Below are 14,571 nucleotides of genomic sequence, written 5' to 3' on the forward strand. Positions count from 1 at the left end.
AGAATTACAGCCCCATCCCCCAATCCTACCTCCAGGACGCTCTGTTTCTCCCCAAAGCATGGGTTACCATTGGACATGCTCGTACACGACTTCAGACGTCACGTACACAAGAAGGTAAGCTCTGTGAGGGCAGGAGGCTGGCCTCAGCACCTATAACTGAGAAAGGCATGCATCAAGTAGTAAAAAAGCACTTATTGAATAAATTAATTCCTTTCTGTTTATCTTCTCTGGAGTATCTTAGATGATTCCTTTCTTCCCCTTCCATTCTTCATTTTTAACCTCTTTCTTATTTTTTTAAATGTTTTACTGACTGCGGGGTCTGGGGTAGCTCAGTAGGTTAAGCTCCGACTTTGGCTTAGGTCATGATCTCACAGTTCATGAGTCTGAGCCCTGCATTAAGCTGGCTGCTGTCAGCAGAGAGCCTTCTTCAGATCCTGTGTCTCCCTCTCTCTGCCCCTCCCCTGCTTGCACTTCTCTCCCTCTCAAAACTAAACATTTTGAAAATAAGTAAAACATGTTTTATTCATTTATTTTGAGAAAGAGAGAGCGTGTGTACGCAAACAGGGGAGAAGCAGAGAGAGAGAGGGAGAGAGAATCCCAAACAGATTCCGCACTGTTAGCGCAGAGCCCGACTTGGGGCTCAGTCTTACGAACCATGAGATAGTGCCTGGACGCTGAACCAACTGAGCCACCCAGGCACCCTGTGCCTTCATTTTCTATCCTTCTTCTGTCCTTATTCAATCATGCTTAGAAATTCTTGTCTCTTCCTTTTTCACTCCACATCTTCCCTTCCTTCTTTTCTCTTATTATCTAGACGTGTTTATTAACCAGAAGTGTTTATTAAGTAGATTTATATATCTAAAAACAGAGGCCTTTTTAAATCACTGTTTCTTACCAAATCCTCACTCCAATGTCAAATACATAAAGAATCTAAGAGTTTGCAATAATATATTTCTTTAAAAATTCACTGATCGTCTTTGAAGGACAATATGAAATCGACTCCTTATTCTGGTAAAGAAAAGAAAAGAATCAAGCCATTATTCTGCCTTTTATATACAAACTATATACCCTGAGGTAATTTTTTTTAAAGATTGAAATAGAGTTCTTTATAAAAATTTCCAGCTAAGAAAGACAGAAGAAATGACAGAATGAGATTATCACTCTTTTGTAAACACTCTAAATGAAAATTGGGTCTAGGCGTCTGCTATGGACCGCCAATGGCCACCAAAACCACGAGGGAAAAAGCTGACGGGGACCCTAATGGGGGACGATCAGGTTAACAGCACCTGCCAATATTAACATTTCAAAAAGGATACAAAATACGTCACGTGATAAAGGTCCATTATCATGTATGCAGTACTGTTGGCCAAAAATACAAATCGGAATCTAATAAAGCCTTTAGTTTATAGGACACTTTGAAGACAATAAGATGTTTTTGGGTTTGTTTGTTTGTTTTAATATTTATTTCCTATTGAGAGATAGAGAGACAGAGCATGAGTGGGGGAGGGAGAGAGACAGTGGAGGAGACAGAGAATCCAAAGCAGGCTCCAGGCTCTGAGCTGTCAGCACAGAGCCCGATGCGGGGCTTGAACCCACAAACCGCGAGATCAAGACCTGAGCCGAAGTCAGATGCTCAACCGACTGAGCCACCCAGGCGCCTCGAAGACAATAAGATGTTTAATGACAACACGGGGATGCTGGCAGCAAAGTCTACGATGTGATGAACTCCACAGGACAGAAGAGCTGGCTTCCTGACCAAGCACATGGCAAGAGAAAACAAAACCAGGACAGGAAACCTACATATTAAACGAGACTTAAGAGGCATTATCACCCACATGCCATTTGTGGACGTTGTTTAAACCCTTTGATGACCCTGAGGGATTTTTAACTAACTGTTGAAAAATAATATTTATCCATCCGGGAAATCTGAATGTGAATACTCAGTGATACTGAGTAATGAATTATTATTTTTTTGCGTGTGATATAGCGTGCTGATATTTAACTAAAAGGATCCTATTCTCAGAGTCACAGTGACATACTTTTAAATAAATCTGATTTCCTTTTGAAATCTGCACCTTAAAATTCTTCAAGGAAAGGACTTTGGTTGTTCTAATCCTAGGGAAGTCACTGCTTCTCAAAGATACCCATGAATGAGGCGATGCAGAAAGGACAGGCAGTGAGAAATCAACAGAACACCAGGCACAGATTTAGGGGCTCTATGGTAAACAAACCAATGAAACAGCAAATGTATTTATATACCCTTGATGCACCTACAAAGTCCTTCAAAGCATATGGGAGAGTTTAGACTACTCACCATGTGCCGGTCAGGCTTCTGATAATGTTAATATCTGGAACACAGCCATCTGGAAATTAAAAAAGAAAAAAATACTTCTGGGTGACAAACAGCTTTCACAAAGCCCCGTGCACTTTACTCCCTGAAAGAAAACGCAGCATGTCATTTATAAAACTGTATCTAAACAAGGCATCATCAAGAACGAACGGCAGAGGGGAAAAGCAGAGCACTCAGAGTTAAAAGCACAGGAGTGCAGCCACCCAGGAGTTTAACAAAGACAGAGCCTGCATGGACTCCACACCCCCAACAGTGTTCCCGCCAGGCTCAGAGTCCTGTGGAGGGAAGCAAGAAGGTCACTATAGACACGGCTTTAGAATTATTTTCATTGGAGCACCTGGGTAGCTCAGTCAATTAGGCGAGCAGTTCTAGATTTCAGCTCAGATCATGATCCCAGGATCATGGGATTGAGCCCCGCATCAGGCTCTGCACTGTGTAGAGCCTTTTTAAGATTCTTTCTCTCCCTCTCTCTCTCTGCCTCTCCTATCCCTCTGAGTGCACACACTCTCTCTCTCCAAAATAAAAAAATAAAATAAATGTATTTTCATTAAGATGGTCAAAATTTGGGGAGCCTAGGTAGCTCAGTCGGTAAGACATCTGACTTCGGCTCAGATTATGATCTCGCGGTTCATGGGTTCGAGCCCCACATTGAGCTCTATGCTGACAGCTAGCTCAAAGCCTGAAGCCTGCTTCGGATTCTGTGTCTCCCTCTCTCTCTGACCCTCCCCTGCTCACGCTGTCTCTCTCTCTCCCAGAAATAAATAAAACATAAAAAAAAAAAAAAAAGATGGTCAAAATTTAAGAAGCTCATTTATTCCCATAATGAGGAAGTTAACAGATTCCAAGGAAAGGCAGAACTGAGTTCAATGAGGAAAACTGAAGGCAAGTTTCAAGCTTGAGGCAAGGCACGTCAGCATTGAGAATCAGCCCACAAGCAGATGCATAGGCTCCTCACAGGGGGTTCCACTGGGCTCTCAACACTGGGTGGGCTGGACTGCAAGTCCCTGAGGATCACAAACAATTCCAAGGTTTTATGGGAAATAATGTTAATTTTAAAAAAAGTATTCTGATGTTTGTTTAAAAAATGGAAAGGAAGACTTTATTCAGGGCTACTGCAATAGAGGAGAGAGACGGGGCTCAATTCCCAATGCAGCAAAGACATCCGGGGATTTATAACAAACGAGCAACTGAAGGAGTCACTACTCAGCAGATGCATTAAGAAAATAGGATTCCTGCTGAAGGCAGCCCAAGGTGACCAGATGCTGCATCCCGAGGTGACCACACAGCAAGGGCGGGGGAGGGGGGGGCATTCTCTCTGAACTGACTCAGCAGGATTCTTGCTAACACCTAGAGATGCCATATAAGGTCACACCATGCGAGCAGCAGCTGGGAGCAGATCCCAGGCTTCCCAGATCCAAGCTTGGCAGTGTGACTTACACTTCCTGGTGACCAAACCCTGCTGAACCCTCTTTAACTTCTCACTTGCTTCCCCGCCTATAATCTCTCTGTTCAGCAAAATCTAGACATGCCCATTGCGTTGCATCCAGCTATCCCGTAAGAGAAAACTACCTCTGAACACAACGCCATGTGAGGAATTTATATATAATTCCCGGCGATACTGAAGCAGATTGATTTACCATCGTGAGTTGTAGTGAAGCCTTCCAAAGTAGCCTTGTAATAACAGGCATACAAATAAAATAGTGGCGGAGGGGGGGGGGGGACTAAAAGCCTGGATTTAAAATCACCAGCATGAAAACGGGAAGCTTCCTGTCAAGAAGAGGATTACAAAACCTCCCAGCACAAGCTAAGCAATCTCCCATGGTGTCCAGTCCCCAAGGAGACCATTTACGGGTGACACGCTGCTCCTCTGCTGCCTCAAAAGTGCCATCTACAGGACGGAAGAATCAGAAGGGTAACATGCTAAATATTCTCCATTTGTGTCCCATGGTTGTCCACTGGGGTCTGTGCCCTGGGAGGCTGAGCTCCATGATCTGCAACAGCCAGGCTAGGAGGAGGAGGAGAGTAAAGAAGGAAGAAGGAAGGAGCACAGATGCCTTGGGGGGACGGGGGGCCTCAGGCCATTGAGTGCCCGACCTCAGCTCAGGTCACTATCTCACAGTTCATGAGCTCGAGCCCCACAACGGGCTCTCTGCTGTCAGTGCAGAGCCTGCTTCAGATCCTCTGCCCTCCCCCCTCCCATCTCTCTGCCCCTCCCCCACTTGCATCCTCTTAAAAATTAGTAAAAAAAAAATTTATTTTTTAAAAGAAGGAAGGAGCATGTACCCACCTCCCCCACACCCACCCCTCCCCCGCTTCCTCTCTGCAGGGTTGCCTGGAGGTCTCTCCACCACAGGTCACAGCTTCTCTGAGAAAGCCCCCCCCCACCTATCCTTAGTTCTAGGGGGGGTGTCATAGACTGAATATGTCCCCCAAAATTCGTATGTTGAAATCTAATCTCCAGTGTGATGGTATTAGGGGGTGAGGCCTTTGGGACATGGGGGGGGGGGGGCATGAATGGGATTAGTGCCTTTATAAAAGGGACCCCAAAGACCTCCCTCACCTCTTCTACCATGTGAGGACACAGGAAAAGACGGCCATCTATGAACCCAGAAGTGGACCATTACCAGACACCCAATCTGCCACACGTTAATAACCTTGGACTTCCCAGGCTCCAGAACTGTGAGAAAGAAATTTCCGTCATGTAAAAGTTTCCCAGGCAGTGGTATTGTTACCGCAGTCTGAACAGATTAAGACAGAGGGGCTTCCTCAGGTACCCCAGCACCCTTTCTGCTTCCTGACCTCGTGACACGCCCTCACTCAACTCTCTTCTGTCACCTCTCTGAGTGTGCCGTATGTTTTCCTGCCAGGATTGACAAAAGGAGCAGAGAATCAAAAAGTTAATTTTCCATACTCACCCTCAACAGGGGTGGGGGAGGAGGGAAGAAACCCTGATTTTTAAGCTAGACTTCACGGTATGAATATGGAGGGTAGGATATGGCCCTGGAGGCTCTGTCCGGAAGAGTGCCAGCGAAAATCCAGAATGTATATACAGAATTGTATATACATGTACATGTGTATTTTTCTGAAAAGCAAAATCCAGGGGTAAAAAGGTCAAAAATGTTAATTTGATTCTCAAAAGGTGACCCAAAAATGCAGAACCAAGGCAGCACAGAAGACAGGAATGACCAGGAGACAGAAATGACCAGGAAGGCGATGGGTACCTGTGACAGCTGCGTGAGCAGCTCCCCCCACCAAGGGCTGAGAAGTACTCCCGGCCCGTCACCACCCACCCCTCCCTCCACCTCCCACCCCTTCGAGGCAGCTGGGATGGTGCGTTCCCGCCAATCACTCACAGCTCCCTCCCAACAGCCAAGTGACATTTCAAAAGCTCATCAGCCCAGCAGGTGCTCTGATGCACAAGCAATAGCAGAAACGGTTCCGGGCTATGGAAAATCTCATTCTTTGTGTTCTGAAAAGCTTGGGACACTGAGGCACAGGAGAGCAGGAGAGCATGGGTGCAGCAGAACAGGAAGGGAAAAGCAGCTGACTAGCAGAACTGACGCCCCACCAGGGGGCCTGGAAGAGCCCCCTCATGGGGTCAGCCCTCACCTCATTCTGCCCTCCCCTGCCATGTGATCCGAGGATACAGGTCAGTGGCTGCCTCCCCGCAGGCCACTATTTCCCCCTTTGCGACATGGAGATCACCACTCAGTGTGAACCTCACAGAGTCGTTGTGGGGGTCAGTGAGAAGATGTGCACTGAGACTCAGGAAATGCCTTCCCAGGTATGTTTTTGTAATTCATATCAAAGCTCTCCATTTCCTTCCCTGCTGGGATGGTGGTGGCAACCAACAAACAGAAGCCTACAGAAGACTGATAAAATCAACCTCCAATTCCACTCCACAGCGGATGCCAAAAAATGTGACAAGCCACGTGGGCAAGGGCACCTGAATGGGACCATGCAGCCTCTAACCCCCACGGAGCCCTGTGACTGTGCCCATCCTCTCTGCCACCACCCCTTTCCCAACTGTACCTGGGGTCTTAGCTCAGAGGCAGGGGCCACTGCGATGAAGAGCACAGCTCAGGAGCCCGACGGCCACAACTGATTCTTGGCCCATCCATGTCCTGACCGGGTGCCCTCGGGCAAGGTGTACTACCCTTCTGACTTAGCTCCTCCACTTATGAACCAAGTATAATCATAATCATAGTAGCTATCTTTCCGTGAGGATTAAAAACAATCATGCCAAGTTCTTAAAATAGAGCCTAGCATACAGTAAGAACTCAATAAATGCTAGCTGTTGAACTGCCCCACACATTTAGGCTAGTTTCCAAGGCCCATCAAATGAGGCATCTTGGGGCACCTGGGTGGCTTAGTCGGTTAAGCATCCGACTTTCACTTAGGTCATGATCTCACGGTTCGTGGGTTCGGGCCCTGCGTCGGGCTCTGTGCTGTCTGCCAGCCCAGAGCCTGGAGCCTGTTTCAGCCTGTGACTCCCTCTCTCTCTGACCCTCCCCTGCTCACGCTGTCTCTCTCTCTCTGTCACTCCTAGAAATAAATAAAACATTTTAAATAAAAAAAAAAAAATAAGGAGGCATCTGTGCTTGGAAGAGTAGCCAACACTGGCTCCCCCAGCCCATCAGCCAAGCACCATATGTTCTTGATTCTAAGATGTGTTTTGTATGCTAATGTTCCTAAAACGACGGTACACATGCACATTTAACACTATCGATTTTTTCATCTGTAAAATGAAGATTACAGTATCTACATAATGGGATTGGTGGAAAATTAATGATTAATCGTGCGAAACACTTTGAGCAGGGCTTGGCATCAGAAAGTGTTCTCTGCAGGTATGATCATCCTCATCATATTAACCGATCTGACCTGCTGCAGGACCTTCCGCTCCCAGTATGAACATTCTTCCACATTCAACCTCGATACAGGGACCCCTTGACCCCTGGTACCCAAGGATGCTGTGGCTCAGGGCTGCCGAGCAAAGAGCCAGAGCCCTAGTAAGAAGAGCGCGGAGCTTCAGCCAGATGCTGGGTTTTTACCATTGCACGGGGTCCCTAGAACAAGTGCCTTACAGGGGTTGTTCAGAAATGGTTAAACTGTGTCACGTTGGTTCCCGGGGTGTACTTAAGGTTTTTACCCACAGAATAACTTGGGGCTCACGATGTTGGTTTCTCAGTGGCCACGATGTTGGTTTCTTGGTGGCCTCGAGAGAAGAACTGGCCTCCCGTCAGTCGAAAAGAGACCCGGGAAGACGAGACTTCCAGCAGAGGCACTAAAAAGCAACTCAGAATGGAGAAAAGATGGCAGAAAGGGCAACCCAGAACAGCCGAAGATCAACGAATGAGCCCAGAATCAAGGCAACTGGTAAATCAATGGTCTCTACTGCCCACAGCAAGTTCTTTCAAACTACACTATTTTCCCTTCCTCCTTCATCTTCCTGCTTCCTCCCTATGTCGGAGGCCTGGACAATGGTGAACTATTCAGTGCAAGGTGGACCTCTGTGAGCATGGGTGCTGGGTCAGATTACATGGATTCAAATCCAGGTGTCCACAACCGCTAGCCAAGTGACCTTGAGCCAGTGCCCCAACCACTCTTTGCCTCAGTTTCCTCTTCTGTAAGAGAAGGGTAGCAGTAGCTAATAAGCTAATTAGCAGTAGCTAATAAGAGCAGCTCTTGGAAAAGAGTCAACAACCCTGGCCGCCATCACGCTATGGTACCAGCACCCCAGGAGCCCCGCAGGGGAAACCCGGGTTAGTGATATTGGAGGCAGGGGGCGTCTTTTCCAGCTTCCAGCAGCCAGTGAAATGGGAAGACGACTGGAAACAGAGATTCCAACCTCAGCCGCTCCACATACAAGCTGTTGCTAACACCCTCTGAACGTCATCTTCCTCACCACATACACGGGGTTCAGCGACCACACAAGGTTGTGAGAAATGAGAACGTATCACGTAGGCATTAAATAAATGTTACTTGTCATCTCTCCTTCGCCAAAGTGAAGGGAAGGCAGCAAAAGCAAAACCTGACTTCTTGCCACTCTCAGAGGAGGCTGTCACCCACCCACACCAAAGCTCCTGTGCCCCGAGACCCCGCGGCCCGCCACGGCCACTGAGGTCTTCCTGCCGACAAAGCAAGACCGCGGCCCCCTTCCCAGGGGAAGGTGAATGGGGGTCTGTCTGCCAGCCCCAAGATGTCCACCACTTCCCACCAAGGGCCCAGAGACCCGGAGGCAGTAAAACCCGGGAGGAAGTCCTCTCATAAAAACCAGCTGTAAGCAAAGGTAATGAAGACCCCTTGACAAGTGCTGGAGCCTGAATCATTAGCGAGAAGGACGAGGAAAAGTCGTTTTTCTAGAAACGTCTAAGGGGTAAAGAAAGTAGACAAATGTCAAAAACAATGCCTACAACGGCTGCCTTCTGCTTGCTTACACAGCCTTTTCCTTCTTCAGACAAATGATAAAACATCCCCACTTCTGAATATAAATCATCTTCAATTAAGACGTTTCTGTTGGGAAGACTTTGGGCTGGACAAACGAAGTCTCTGCCACTGTTCTCCCACTTGGAGCTCTCCAGGTTGGCAGGGCGATTTATTTTTGTTGATTAAACAAAATACAAATGGAAAGGGCCTAAAAATTGATTAGCCAATTAAACTCAATGACTCTCAACAAAGAAATGCGCATTATTAGCTTTGCCAGAGTTATAAAAACGCCTCCTGGCTTTACTGCCGCTTTCGGGATTTACACCATCGATATTTGTGCTGACAGAAAGATTAAGTAAGGACTGAATTAGGCAAAATTTGTCTTCTCTTCTGCTGGAACGGAAGGAAGAGAAACGATTAAGGGCTGGGGCCGTTTCAGGGAGAACGTTTGCACAGCATTCGTAATTCTTGAAAGAACGATCCGGGCTGAGGGAGCCGCCGTCACTCATTTTGTGTGTACTTGTTCTTTGGCAAATTACACATTCACTAATAGGGGCCAAATGTGTTGAGATGACAACAATCATAAATATCCAAATTCTTCGTCTTCTCTTTTCACTTTCCAAGGGGATGAGTCCAGATAGGCAGCCAAATAAATGATGGGTATCAGACGCTTCCGCAAAATGGACCGATGTTCAGAGGGGCACCGTCCGCCTATTGCAGCCCAGAGCAAAATGTTTCTGGATTGCAAGCAAAAAGGTCCAGACCACAATTGCAATACATCCACACACAATAGCCGCACACCCGGGCCCATGGAACGCTGAGATTTTTCTGGTGGTCAGACCACAAATGTTGCCGGCTGCTATGCATTTTTAAACTTGATTGTACATAATTGTTAATCACTGACCCATTCTCCAACCCTCCTGGGCTGGAGCATGTTGCTAGGCAACCAATTTTGCTCTAGATACTTTCTGAAAGCTAGCGAGGCAACAAGCAAGTGTCAACTAAGTGAACACTAACCAGGAGAGACAGATTCCAATAAAAAAAAAAAAAAAAAAAAAGGATGCCCAGCTTCCTTAAAGCACAGCCAACCCACACCTCTCCTGATGTAGACACGTATTTTCCATGCCTTACAACTCGGCAAAGAGGCTCTCTTAGGTTGAAGTACATGAAATTGCCCTTTTAGTAGCTCAGTCTGACAATTCACATGATTCAACCTAATAACTTAAAAGAGGTCCACACAGACTGTGAAACGGGCATAATCACAATTGTGCTTCGATCAATAACATATCGTTCATGTGGTCCACAGGTTTCTGAACATTCTTCTCACAAAACACAGCTGGGAGAGACAACTGTATGATCGCACAGACACCTGAGTAAGAAGTCACATGTTTTGTTTTGTTTTTCCATTTCAGACTATGACAAACTGATCTATTTCTTGTAAATATCCACACCTTCCAGCCTTTCCAAATGTTTGGAGCCATGGGCGATGGGACTGAATTGATTTTTCCCAACTTGAGGACAGAAATGCCAAAGGACGTTCTAAAGATGAGGACGGAACTGCCGCATACATGGGAGAAGTTCATTTAAGGGGAAAAAGGAGGGGAGGCAGGGGCGTTGGTATCACGGAACATGATGCTATTCCGGGGAAGCCAGTGAAGTCTAATGACTCCCCCCAACCCCCCTTCCAAGGCAGCTGAGCACACCACAGTCAAGGAACACTGGAAGGAAATAATGGCCCTATGTCAGCTCACAGAATGAACCCAGGAGGTTTTTAGAATCTCTGTTGGAAGCCCTGAATAATGGCCAGCTTACGCAATGCATATGAGCAGATGATTAACCTCATTAGGAAAGAATTGGTAAAAATTATTAGGTGAAGGGAGAATTCACAGGGAATCTTAGGTTTAAATTCTGGCCTTATTGAACAGTTTTGAATACCTGTGCAATTGCAACTCTCTAGGAATCAAAATTGACTGTGTGTAAAACTATTAGGCTACAATTTATAAACAGAGGCACTTGTAAACTTTACATTGGGCAAATGGCAAAGCGCGGTCAGAAGGCAACGGGAAGTTTATCGCCGTAGCCCAGATGAGTCTAATTAAAATATAAGCAGGCTGTTTTGTCCAGATTTGCTTTATAGTACATGCTTATAATGAAAAATAAAAGTGAATTAAACAATACGGAAACATACAAAGTTAAAAAGTGAAAGATTTCTCTCCAGCTCATTTGCACCATCCACCACTCTCCAGAGGTAACTACCAATTTGTTTGCTTTTACAAAAGTGGCATCGTAATTCATGCCGCAGCTGTCTGCTCTTCTCACTCAATGTGACAACACAGAAGCTAGTTTTCAACAGAGTCCATTGGAGCACTCAATTCATCAGGCACTCTGTCCCCGACCTCAAAATAAAGCTTCTCGGAGAGTAACAGTGACCCTTCCTCTCTCAGAGTTAACAAGAATTTTAATGTTTCATTTATTTTTTTCAGGGGGGTGTGTCTGCATGTGCAAGCAGGGTAGGGACAGAGGGAAAGGGAGAGAGAGAACCTTAAGCAGGCTCCACACTCAGCATGGAGCCTGACGCAGTCTCACGACCCTGAGATCATGATCTGAGCTGAAATCAAGAGTCAGATGCTCAACCAAGCCACCCCGGCGCCCGAGAGTTAACAACAGTTTAAAGACCATCCAAAGCAGGGTCAATTATTCATCTCCACGAAGTTCCAGGGCACACTGCTAGAAACCCAAGGAGGAGGAAAGAAATTTTCAACCCCAGAGATACAGCCACGGAAATTCAATGTGACCCAAATGGATCTCCCAAGCAGCAACTGGTTACAACCACAAATGGGTGAGTTGGGAGTCCCAAAGGAGAGAGATCTATATCACACACACACACACACACACACACGCACACACACGCACACACACACACGAGAGTAAGAGGGAGAGAGAGAGGAAAAAAAACGTCAATGAAATCCAGAAACATCAGAGACTGAATAAATATTGAGAACCAAGTGCTAAATTAAATTCTGAAGCTCACTGCTACAAACTGGGAAAAGAATATAATTTGAGCAGGGACATTTTGAACTCCCTGTGAAGGAGAGTGTGAGCCTGCTGGGAAGGAGAGTGTGAGAATATAGCAGCTACAGACACAAGAACACAGGACTGTAGCAGAAAAGCACGGACTGACAGACCTGTGGTATGTCCAACACAGATTCCACAGTGCTCCAACTTGGAAATTAACAAACTATATTCAAGGTTGTGCTTTTTTTACAATAAGAGAAGCAGCTGTAGACTTCAATTCTGAAGACCATCATCCTAATCTAAGTTCTACAAACAGACCTTAAGATAGCCACTTCCTCGAGGCACTCCAGCGGCTCAGTGTCTGGCTCTTAATTTCAGCTCAGGTCATGATCTCAGCATTTGTGAAATCGAGCCCCATGTTGGGCTCTGTGATGACAGCACACAGCCTCTCTCTATCTCAAAATAAACCTTTTGCTTTAAAAAAAAGTCACTTCCTCTCGCTAGGTATCAGTTTTCTTTTCTATAAAATGAGAACACTTGACTAAAAAAACTCTAAAGTTCATAACATGATTTATTTCTAAGATTCTGTTTAGTGAAACCTATGTTTGTAGATTGATGGATGGATAGATGGACAGACAACAGATGGATGAGTGGGTGGGTGGATGATGAATGATGGACAAATGGAGGATGGATGGATGGATGAAGAACGGGTAGATGGATGGATGAAGGATAATATAGATGGATGGTTAAACGGGCAGATGATGGATGGATGGATGGATGATGGGTGGGTGGGTGGATTGATAGACGGATAAAGGATGGGCAGATGGATGAAGGATGGATGCATAAATGGATGGATGGATGATAAATGGATGATGGATAGATGAATGGACAGATGATGGATGGATAAGAGGCAATCGTCTATTGAATGGGGTTGTACCACTTATTGTGAATGGTTGCGATCAATTATTATAGTTTTAGAAATTTTGGGGAACATTCAACATCATGTTGGTAGCTCAGAATCAGCCATGGAGGGAATATTTACACCATGGAAATAGGCAAACACTACAAATCAGGCCTTCATATTCACCCTGCAGAGTCAGCTTACCAAAACACCACTAAAGAAAGAGGAGGAAGGAAAAGAAGGGAAGAAATGAAAGGAAGGAACAGTACCTGTACACACATAGTCCTCCAAGTGGGCTGGCCTCCCACATCTCCATCTTGATAGGTTTACTATTTTCTCTGCCTGTAACACCATTAATTCAGCTTTGACTGAATAACCCAGACTTCTTGACCAAACCTCAGCTCAAGCCTCACCTCTTTTAGGAAAGCCATCTCTGGTGTCTGCCCTCTGTGCGAGATACAGCCCTCTCCCAATGTGCTCCTGCGTGCTATATTTAACCCCCTCTGCCCTCTCAAATAGTACCTACAATATAGTGTAGCCCATTTAGCCAGCCCCACTAGCCAGCCACCTGATTCAGGACAGCAACTACACATTTTAGCTCCGGATGTTTAATGCGCAGCACAAAGCCAGGCACATAATCACCATCCAATAAATACAATTTAAATTAAAGCAATGGTTTTAACTACAAGGCAGCACAAAAGAATTTACTGATAAAAGGTTTAGGCTCAAAGAGCTGCGCTACTCTCTTCCAGACATAAGTGGGTAGTTGGAGATTTTTCAAGGGCTTAAGCTTTTCAAGACCACTTTCCCTTAGATCGCGGCTTTCCATTAAGTCAGTTAACCTACATTTATCACAGAACAGTGCGGTGTGTCACTGACCCACTTTTTTTCATTGCTTTGCTACTCAATGACATCCACATGTCACTGTGAATTGCATTTTTAAATAAGGAATTAAATATATTTGTCCTGGATTTACCCAAGCGAGCTCTGACAGCCCTGGGATTCACCCTCAGGTTCATTGCCTAATCTACTAAAGTGGCTTTGAGAAAACTGCTTATGCTTTCTCATCCTTAGCTCTCCAATCCATTAAATGAACACAGGGCCTGGATATGACACAGATGAGACCCGCCTTGCCCTGTGCCAGGGCAAATGCAGGCTCACCAGCCCTGACATCAATAATGCGAGCGTCACTGCAAAGGGAGCTGCACGTGCCTATCGCCTACGGAAGAAAGAAAAGTGTCTCAGTCTGATCAGGCTGCCGGACCAAGTACCACACTCGGGGGTGGCTGGGGACGGGGTGGGGGGGAGGAAGCGGGGGTTGGGGAGGGCTCACACAACAGAACTGTATGGTCTTGCAACTTTGGAGGCTAGAAGTCCAGAGTCAGGGTGTCAGCATGGTTGGCTTCTGGGGAGGCCTTACTTCCTTGGCTTGCAGTCCGCTGCCTCCCATGCCTCCACATGGCCTTGCCTCTTTGCACATGCGTGTGGAGAGAAGGGGAGCTCACCAGTCTCTTCCTCTTCCCGTAAGGACACTCTCCCTATTGAATTAACCCCCCACACTTCTGACTTCTTTGAACCATAATTATCTCTTTAAAGCTCTTATCTCCAAACGTGGTCACATGGGGAATGAGGGCTTCCACATATGAATAGGACTAAAACAATTTAGTCCATAACAGAAGATAACTACTAAGCACCTACTGGATACTAACACCTTACAAAAGACAGAATCTCTCTCAACTGCCCTGGAAGGAAAAAGCTAGACCTCAGGTTTTTTTTTGTTTTTTTTGTTTTTTAATGTTTATTTATTTATTTTTGAGAGAGGGACAAAGAGAGAGCAAGCAGGGGAGGGGCAGAGAGAGAGAAAAGGAGACACAGAATC

General features: G+C 46.0%; 1 protein-coding gene across 4 annotated transcripts in view; it reads right to left on the reverse strand.

The window, feature by feature from the left end:
- Positions 1-14,571, reverse strand: part of TIAM1 (TIAM Rac1 associated GEF 1) — a 394,669-nt gene that overhangs the window by 312,290 nt on the left and 67,808 nt on the right. For all 4 annotated transcript variants that reach the window (XM_039229055.1, XM_039229039.1, XM_039229048.1 and 1 more), the window contains exon 2: positions 2,315-2,363. The gene's annotated coding sequence lies outside the window, so the exon portion shown is untranslated. The remainder of the gene's footprint in view (positions 1-2,314; positions 2,364-14,571) is intronic.

Source organism: Hyaena hyaena, unplaced genomic scaffold (genome assembly GCF_003009895.1).
Source record: "Hyaena hyaena isolate Hyena2069 unplaced genomic scaffold, ASM300989v1 scaffold_2, whole genome shotgun sequence".
NCBI classification, from domain to species: Eukaryota; Metazoa; Chordata; class Mammalia; order Carnivora; family Hyaenidae; genus Hyaena; species Hyaena hyaena.